Here is a 10,564-nt window from a genome sequence, read left to right on the forward strand (position 1 = left end):
TTATTACTACTTAGTACTAAATTATCTGAATTTTGTCAGATATTTTAGTGAAACATATATTCCTCAAATTAAAATTTTGAAATGATTTGCATAGATGCGATAATTATTAATTAAATTTATTTTTAATTTAAAATTAATAAAATATACATATTATTTTTTTATATAATAATGATAAAATACTCAAAATTTTTATTATATATTTTACGATAATTTTTTTTATACTTTTAATTTAATGTAATCCAGCAAAATTTGATCAATTCCATAAAATATTTAACTGAAAAAAAATCATTATTAAACTTTTTATGATAAAAGTAGTATATACTAAATTAACTCACATTGTCCAGGGACCCGATGTGTAATGTATAAAGTGTCTATTAAGTTCTGCAAAATTAATAACTTCTACAACAATAATAACAAATTTAGTAACATTGTGTTTTTTTTTTTGTTAGGTTAGTGACGAAATTAATCTGTTATTAAAGCTCAATTTCTGGATTTATTGCATGTTTCTTTATTAATTGTAAGACTTTAAATTTTTTTGTGCGGAGATAGTCACTTTCCAGTGTTGCAATCTTTCTATTTATGGCAATAGAATTAACATGAGCTAATGTCTGCTCGTTGGTTCCAACTGTTTCATTTGCTACATTGTCCATACATTTCTTTTGTAAATCCTTCACAACATCAGTTGGCAACGGTTCCATGATAAGAGCTCAACTACGAAATAATCAAATATTAGAATGCTTAAAGGTGTTAGTGTGTTGTAAAATGTTATTGAGAAATTGGGTACCCGTAATTTATATGACTGAGATTATTATATATATATTTAACTATTTGTTATATTTATATTTGTGTCACTTTACAAATTACTTAAGAACAATCCATTATATTTTTGGAAACAGGGTAAAACATTATAACAGAAATATTATATATGTTAATATAAATTTTCTGAAAATCTCATTAATTTATTTAAATTTGACTGACCATACAACGCTATTTCGAGTATTGCCAAGTACTCATCGTCAGTGATCTTAGGAATTATTTAAAGTTTGATTTGATTAGTTTACTATAGTCTGTATATAATTTGTTGGACTGTGAGTGCCAGGCTTAGTGCGTGTGAAACGATGACTAATCGTGTTATGCCACAACTAATCTAGGGTACATAAGCCTTCAATGCTCAAGTTTCAAATTTTTTTGTCAATTTATTTGTTAGTGACAATAGCCAAAGCACTTGCCTGCTTATTCAATGAGAACCAAATGATAAACTACAGCTTTATTTAGAACACAAGTTCAACGAATTTAAAATTATTTTTGTAGTTGCCTTTTTTTATTCCAAAGCTGTTCTTTTATTGTTTATAATATTATTGTTTTTATAATTTTTATCTTAAGACTTACCTGTATAAACCAAATGTAAATTAAAATTCGTCTATTACGATATTGAAAGTAAGAATTTATTTATAATTCTTCTTTAGTTCAAGGATAACTGCACATAAAGTTTGTTTCAACTGAAAATAAAACGGTAAATTATGATTTTAAATAGGAAAATGCAATTTTTTACTGCCTAGTTTCGTTTTTTAATATATATATTGATATTGAATATTGTATAAAATTATTCGCATATAATTTTGAAATCTAAACATTAAACTACGAACTAAGATTAAATGAAATGTAATGAATATGAGAGTTCGATGTGCTTTCTTGAGATATTGAATATGTTAGCAGTGAACTATATGCCGGCAATATACTGAAAACATAGTTTTGCAGTCACAGAAATGTTTATAGACCTATAATAGTAACAGAGCTTCAGTCTATTGAGCTTAGCCAGTACTGGTGGTCTGAATACTAAAATAAGATTAAATGAAATGTGTTATACAAGGTTACAAAGATCGAACTTAAACGTTGCCTATTTCTAAATACAAACTCATATATTAGACCAGTGCTGTCCAAAACAGATGCGATCGCAGGCCAACACAAATCATTGTTTCAGATTGAAGGGCCGCAAAAACATATATATACGTTCATAGTTCTTTTCGACAAAAATATATTATAAATACGGTTATAATGTTTAATATAGTTTTATTAATTTATCAATTTAAATTAATTTATTTGGTATGTTATAAAAATAAAATTATGTCGTTTTACCGGTACACCAAAAGTAATTGTAGGAATTGTAGTAGATTAAAAAATGTGGGCCTCACAAACTTTAAACAGGGGCCGTGCTTTCGACAGCCCTGTATTAGAACAACCAATGTCGACCTAGATTTATATTATTGTTTTGTGAGGTTGTTGTTGTTTTACAAGTTTTTTCAGTTATTTTAAAACAAACGCATAAACTACATAGCTATATATAAACATAATTAACTGTTATAAATGTTATATATGTCTTATTCATAGTAGTTTATTTATCATATTATTATAAATTTATTTTAACAATATATGTAATTTGTTATTTAAATATTTTTGTTTTTGTAATCTAATTTTATTTTATTAACACATGATGTCACTTTCTCGTCATGGTCATATCAGCATATGACAACAACATAATCATTACAGACTCATCATGTTGTAAATAAAAGAAGATTGTTAACTTTGTTAACAACCGTCATCAAGTTAAGTGCAAACGGTACTCAAAAATGTTTATTTATGTTATTGTCAGGATAACAAAATCACAAATACTTACACGAGTCAGTTATATTCATTTATAAACAAATACGACAAGAACTTATTATATGATATAATATGATTGTAGTCTAAAGACATTAATGCTTATTTGTACATATATATGTATATGTATATATATATGTATATATTGTTGTATGTAGAATATATAAATAAATGGCACGTAATTTAAATCTGACAAATCTGTAAAAATGTCGAAATGTCAAAAAGTATAAAATGAAATTTCTCAAAAAGGATCAAGAAGTTGTAACATTTATATTATCCTCTCTTGTCTTAAGTACAAAGGAAAACAAATCATAATCATAAACACAGAAACACAGCATAAACACAGCATAAACACAGCAATGGCAAGAAAACAGATAACGCGTGATATTTGCTTGTTTACATATTTGTGGCGTTTTATTTTCTTATTTTTCAACGAAATTCCCTCAAGACAATTTGCAACGGAAAGGATACACATGAATTTATGAATTATGAATCCTGAGTCCTGGGCATGGGTATTTGCATGAACGTGTGCGCAGCATACACTGTGTGTACATATGGAAAATGATATCAACATTTCAGAAACGAGATTGTAAAAACTTATTTTATATGCGAGTATATAACAATATAAAATAAATAATATAATCAGCAACATTCATAAATATATCTAATATAATTTGTTTGACGAAAAGATAAACAATCACGTAAATTCGTTTATGTAAATATAATATATAAAATTGAAGAAATTAAAACTGACTTCTTATTCTTCTTCTTCTACTACTATTAGACTCCTATTAAGACTTTTTTTCTAATAGCTTTACTCTAAGCAAACCTACATTCATATTTGTGGTTACTCGCATATAGATTACAATAGCAGTTGCAACAACAATAAGCTGCCTCTACCGCCATTCGCTCTCCGTTGTTCTTATTCAAGACATCCGAAAGAAAAGACGTTTTAAAATTTATAAACAAACATATGGAAGACGAATGGGCTATGGAATGGTCAGAGTACAATCATCGCTACAAATCGTCCAATACCAGTGCTTTAAAAGCTATATATTCACTATTATGCACTCGTCAATAATGTAAGATTTTTATCCGATTGCGTATGGGACATTCAAAGCTTTTTCATGAACATCTTTTGAGTGGCGATCAGCCATCAAACTGTCCATTCTGTAATAGCACACCATCCATAGATCATATACTTAACGATTGGCCTTCTTTTAATTCTATTCGTAGTAATATCTTTCCTAATATCTTACCTACTAGCCTATTAAAAACAATTACTGTTGAAAACATACTTTTAATGTATAAATATATTAAAGCCTGTAACCAAGTAAATAAAATTTATTTTATAATATCCGAGCTGAAGAACCAACCTGGCAGCTAGCGCTCGTTTTTTTTTCTTATCTTAGTTATAAGATTTTATATTTTGTAATTAATTATAATAAATAAATAAATAAACAATAACAATGATTTATTTTACTCCTCAGTGAACTTGACATTTACTTAACATACATTCATACTTTTATGATTAGATGCATACGTGCATTTCAACAACAACAAGCGTGAAAGCCAAATAATTGGGCATGCTATTAGACCAAAAGCTGACAGGAGCACAGAATACAGAAGAAAAAGAAAGCGCATCGAAGATTTGCAGATCTATATTGGCTTCTTGGTAAAAATTCCAGTCTGTCAATTGACTACAAAGTACTGATTTACAAAACTGTTATTTCTCTGATTTTGAACTATGGAATTGATATATGGGGAATCATCTGTAACACAAATATAAATACCATCCAGAGGTTGCAATCAAAAATAGCAGAGGCTGCCTGCGAACAATAGTCGATGCTAGATGGTCCATCACAAACGATTATATTCACAAATGAAAATCCCTACTATATATGAAACAGTCCAAAAAAGCAATGCTAACCATTTATCTAAGTTTCTGCAGCACTCAAACTTGGAAATGAGAAGACTCCCTGGCTTGGAACTAGTACAAAAAACGTCTTAAACGTACACTACCAACATACTTCAGTATTCCTTTGTTTACAAAAAAAAAATATATTTATGTATTGAAATTGTATGCAATGTATTGAAATTATCATAATACAAAGAAGAAAAAAAAACACAAAACCAGTATTATGGATGATAACGAAATAAATGAAGGAGTAAATTATCAACCACATTATTAAAGTATGAAAGTTCGATTTATGTTGCTGTACCCCTCACACAAATCAATAATTAGTTCACGGCTCAATTTTTAACAAATCAATCCCAATGGTTAGTAACTATTTTGCACAATCCACTTAAATGAGTTTTATACATGAAAAAAATCCAATACTGCATAAAACAGTAAAGTTGTTGTTGTTCTGTTATTTTGTGTACATAATTTTTGCATTTGCATTAAATGATGTGCTTTTGTTTTTCAATTGAACGAGTTTTCAACTCAACTCCAATGTATACTATGCAATAAATAACAAAAAGCAAAGAAGTTAATAAAATAAAATAAGATGTCTGAACTGTAGTACTCAAAATACCAGTAGTAGAAATATAAATAGCAAATAAAAATGTAATTTTGTTGGAATATTTATATAGAAAACCTGTATATAAACATTTTTAATGTTAATTAGCGACAGCGAGAAAAAATATCAAAGGAAAAATAAAAGATTCTTTAAATTATCGTAAAACAAAGAATATTTGTTAATAGAAAAGTTTTTTGGATAAAAAAAAAATAAATTAAAAATAAATAAAACATACATTTTTTCGAAAACCTAATATATCTTAAAACTTCCTTTTAAATCCAAAAGAAAAAATAATTCTCAATGTAACATTCATAAATTTTTTGATTCCATACTCAAACTTTTTGTAATGAGATATATGTATCTTGGAGACTAAATTAATTTACAGATATGATATTTAGTAGCTACATGGTAGAGATGTTATAATTCTATAGTTGGTCCGACGCTTAAAAATTTTAAGTAACATTTCATATTTAAAATAGTTTTTCTTTTCTAGTCTCTAGTAGGTACATTATACTAAAGACACTAACAGTGATCAAAGGCATTAATAGCAATAGTATAAGTATACAGCGGGTCTAAGAAAAGAATATTTTCATGCTGGAAACAAGACGAATTCTAGACGAATTCAGAAAACTTACTGCATCTACATAGAAAGGACTTCAAATTTTACATTGACAATTTCTCAGTTAGAACAAGACAAAAAACAATTGAAAGAGCATATAAGATCCTTACAATCCACATAATTAAAAAAAACACAAGTATATCCCTATTTATACATTTAAGTATAGAGATCTCAGTCAATTTGATAATATTACTAGTACATTCTATTTATAACTAATTTAATTTTGATATTTTTGTTAATTAAATAGATATTGGAATAAATATAAGTTATAATACTTACAATTGTTCTTTGATTCAAAACAGAGGCCTTCTGTTATACATCAGAGCTAGCAAATAATGGTATCTTATTTTACTATCACTGAAACAAAAACAATTTATTAGTTGATTTATTTCAGTTGGTAGGTATAATTATGAATTGAGAATAAAAGTATACTAACCTATTTTGAATTTTTAACCACTCAATGCAATTGTAATCCTTATGGTTATGGTTCGATTTATAAGACTTAAACGTATAAGAATAACCATGGGAGATGATGTTTGAACCCAAATATTTTCGGATTCAGATAATGACTTCTAAGCACATACACTGTTGAGTGTCTTAAATATTGTACTTTGCAAGATTTTGTATATACAGACCGTATGGATCAAAAGACTAAATAATTATAAACAAAATAAAATAAAATTTTCGCATTATCTTATACGCATATTTCCTGATTCCAATAAATTTATTATAAATTTTCGATGCTTTTATTAAAATCGTTCGTTTGCATTTGTGATTTCACGTCTAGACTAGTCGCCCAATCGGCAGATTGAAGTTCCGTTACTTCTTGGGTCCATATCCACCTTATTGGTTATAAACCCATGCCCTCATTCAAAGCTCCAGTTTTGCACAAATAACGATTTATATATAAATATATATATTATAGAACTAAATACATATTAAAAAATTTAAAAAAAGTATTTGATGTTTAAACGGTTTCCACAATACATATGTATCTACGAAGTGATACCAACATTGTCCTATTAGAGCTTCTTTTCTAGGTTTCTGTTGAATTGTCAGGAGATACTGAAGCTATTGGCGAACAACAATAATGAAGTGCTTTGTTCAGGGTTCGTTCATGCTGAAATAACTGTTAATGCAGCTGTGAATGTACTTGTAGTTACTATGCATATAGTACTATTGACAGTAGTTTTATAAAGCTTTAGTTCACAAATGTGTTATGATAGATAAAAATCACTGCCGATTTGAATTTTAAGTGAAATCGCAGGCTAAGGAACTTGTTGGTTTTTTTATATGTCAGAAGACAACTTTCTTCAGCAGAACAGAACTAATGTTGTACTATCCTAATCAAGTATTACGCCTCCAAATTAACAAAGCAGGACTGAGCAATGTGACACATTCTCGTGTCTGTCTAAAAGAGTTGATGCTTTTTGTGACAATTTGAGTAATTGTTTTACTTTGCTTAAGGTATAAATCAGATAATGATGCAACCGATTTTAATCTAGTCGGTAATCAAGAATCCTTTAAGTCATTTTTAAACTGACTTAGGGTTTCTTAGTTTGTTGCGAAACATAATATCTTAGAAATTTTATCTGATTAATGAAATATTATTTATTTAAAGCTACGAAAGTATAATATTCTTAATTAACTATTTGATCAAAGTGGATCTTAATTTCTTTGAATCGTCATTTGAGCCTAAAGTTTTTTATATAAAAAACTTTTTTGATTATGTAAATAATACAGAATATAATATATTATTATAAACATATTTATTTGCCTTTCTTAACTGGAAACTACAAAACAAATTAATTGTTTATAACAAATATTTTGTACTTACATATAAATGTTAATTTCATTTAACAGCAAGGCACAACACTTTCTCAAAATATAAATTTTCCTTATTATTTAAATTGACAACAAGTTTATATTTTCATATAGTTTTGGAAAAATAGATGTATATGTGATTATTACAGCTGCTACGGAAATAAAAAAAAAATGTGATTTGTCTTGTTTTTCTCGATCCATGAAACATATTCTACTCCAATGAAAAAAATATACATATTCACGAATTATAGATTATGTTGTTTCAATAACTAGCTTCTCTAGATATAGTTCTAGACTTTATTCACAAAGCTTTAAGGGGTTTTGTTTAATCAATAGTGAAACTGGTACAATAGGACTCTTCTGGCCGCAGTACCGGCTGTTGGGCAAGTTTCACGTCTACTCTTTAATAATAATAAAAAAAATAATAATCCTTTAGTGAAATAAGAGTCACAGTTGCAATTATAATCTCTTAATCAGAGACAATGATCGTATAATTGCCAAGTGTCCAGCTTCATTCTGCGATAAATAATTCTTCAATTGAAAGTGGAATTCACGGAAACGGACTTTAAAGAAATTCAAATTGAGAACTTGGTCCATTTTCTTAACATTTTTTTTTAACTATTTGGTTCTATTGTGGCCTTTACTTGACAAAGGGTACAATTGACCAACCTGTGGGCGCAGTGCACATAGATCTTTTCAACCTACAAACTTTTATACTCAAAGGAGTATACTGAAAGGATGGTTCAAAGGTTATTAAAACATAGAATATTTTAACTATTATCATAATTATCTAGAAAAATTCGAATTATGTTAATATAGAAACAGTAAAGATACAATTGAGATTTAAAAAAGAAGTTGTTTATAATTTTAAGGCAAATGGTCTTCTTATTGATACTTATCGTATCTCAATACATATATCTGTTTTATTGGTATACTCCATGTAATATTATCAAAACAACAATTTCAATTAAACCCTTTTAGATCGACCCTTATTTATTTGTTTGGCTTAATTTTGTTTTTCCAAAATAATCCTTTCATTACGTAAAACATTGTTTTATTGTACTTTTCGGTTGTTGGTCTCTTTTTTTTACAACTTGGATTCACTATTAAATTCTTGTTCATGTCCTTTGACAGTAAAAAAGAAAAACGAATCCTTTTTATGTAAAATGATAGCGTAGAATGTGTGTAATGAAGTGAAAAATTGCAAAATAACCAAAATTTAAATGAAGATCCTAAGGTTAATTTTTTTCCATCGCTGAACAGTTTAGGTCCTGGATTGTTAATATTTACACAAATTTATTTTTATTGTTGTTTAAAATTAAGCCCAACAAAATCGTTTCAGTTAAGTAAATTGCACAGAAACAAATAGATGAATTTACCATTTTTTTTTTTGGACGGATATTTATTTATGCAGCAAATTATGTAAACAAAATGGCAATTTTGCAGTTGAGTAGCTTTTGTGGCTTTTTAAAAAAAAATACCAATAAAGTAAAAACTCCCTCCCAGACCTACTGTGAAAATATTTCGTTTATTGAGCTTTCAAAAAAAAAAATATGAAAAAAATGTTACAGTTCGGTGTCTTTATATACTGAAAGGATATAGACAAGATTTGTTTAAAATATAATTTTTCAATAAAAATATTAATTAATATCTATTAAATTCTATTACCTATTACTTTATAGGCCCTCAACACTTTTGTGGAATAAACTGGGCCAATACAAAACAGATTGTCAAGAAAATGGAAAATCATATGCGGCTGGAGTACTGGCTAAACTTTCCAGGACTCAGACAAAGCAAAGCACTGATAACACCGTACTCCTACAAAGACATTCTTAAATTCTCAAAATGTAATTTAAGGTTGATAACGAGTTTCATTACAGGTCATTATGGTCTGAAATATCACCTTTATAAACTGCAATTATTTGCTAACTCGAAATGTAGATTATGCCTCGAAGATGAGAAAACGACCATGCACATTCTTTTTGACTGTCCAGCTTTAATAACGCACAGAAGAAACCTGTTTCTGTCACCAGAGCAGATTAAGAACTCTGCTCTAGATTTAGTTCTAGCCTTTATTCACAAAGCTTAAAGGGGCTTTGTTTATACCTCTTACTTGGTCTAATCAACGAATATAATCGTTAATTAGTATGAATGATATGAATTTTTTTAGGGATAATATTTTCTTTATTAGCAATATACTTTAATAAAATAATCTTAACAACTTTGACACGAAACTACATTTAAAGCATGAATTGCAGAAAGATCCACAACACTCATATATTGTTTACTTTGCCCACATCATTTGGTCTGTTATCACTGAGTCCAAGATGAAATAGGTGTTTAACGTAAGTGCTCTGACCAGTGATTGCACCAATTATACCTTGATATTTCATTATTCATTATATATCATTAAAATAGATTTTGTCAATAGCTAGTTTCATAACAGATTTAGGTAACCCAGGTATTGTTGTGGTAGCATTTTAGACCAGCTCTTACAAATTGATATGCTATTTCGTCGTTTGATAGGTCAGTATGGTAGAATATCCACGAATCCATTAAAGCTTAACTCATATTTGCATTCATGGATTTATTTTTAATAAGGAGTATGTAGGTTAAATATAATTTCAAGTGCTGCTTTACTATCACTTATAACCACAATGATATCTATATTTCATGTATATTTAGAGATTAGGTCCATGGCTCTCAATATTCTGAACATTTGTGTTTGTAAATAGACACGTGCAAATCTGCAGCGAAATAGTATGTGTTATGTTATTTTTGAAAAACATATCAGCCCACCCATGAATTCTATTCAACCACTGATCGTCTAATTTTAGTTCTAATAATATGCTATATCTAATATGTGATACGATATACATTGTGACCGAAAAGTTTCCGGTCACAATGTACAAACGCAAAATTCTTAATCTTCATCAATATT

General features: G+C 28.1%; 1 long non-coding RNA gene across 1 annotated transcript; it reads right to left on the minus strand.

Annotated features, from left to right (window-relative positions):
• Window positions 1–341: 341 nt before the first annotated feature.
• LOC119670458 lies at window positions 342–7,673 on the minus strand. The gene is made up of 5 exons (XR_005251715.1): window positions 7,637–7,673; window positions 6,236–6,450; window positions 6,079–6,156; window positions 1,390–1,499; window positions 342–711 (listed from the first exon to the last, which is right to left on the minus strand). It is a non-coding gene; the product is annotated as an uncharacterized LOC119670458 (long non-coding RNA).
• Between the last annotated feature and the right edge of the window lie 2,891 nt (window positions 7,674–10,564).

The sequence above is a fragment of the Teleopsis dalmanni genome, chromosome 1 (assembly GCF_002237135.1).
Source record: "Teleopsis dalmanni isolate 2A chromosome 1, ASM223713v2, whole genome shotgun sequence".
In the NCBI taxonomy this organism is placed as follows: domain Eukaryota; kingdom Metazoa; phylum Arthropoda; class Insecta; order Diptera; family Diopsidae; genus Teleopsis; species Teleopsis dalmanni.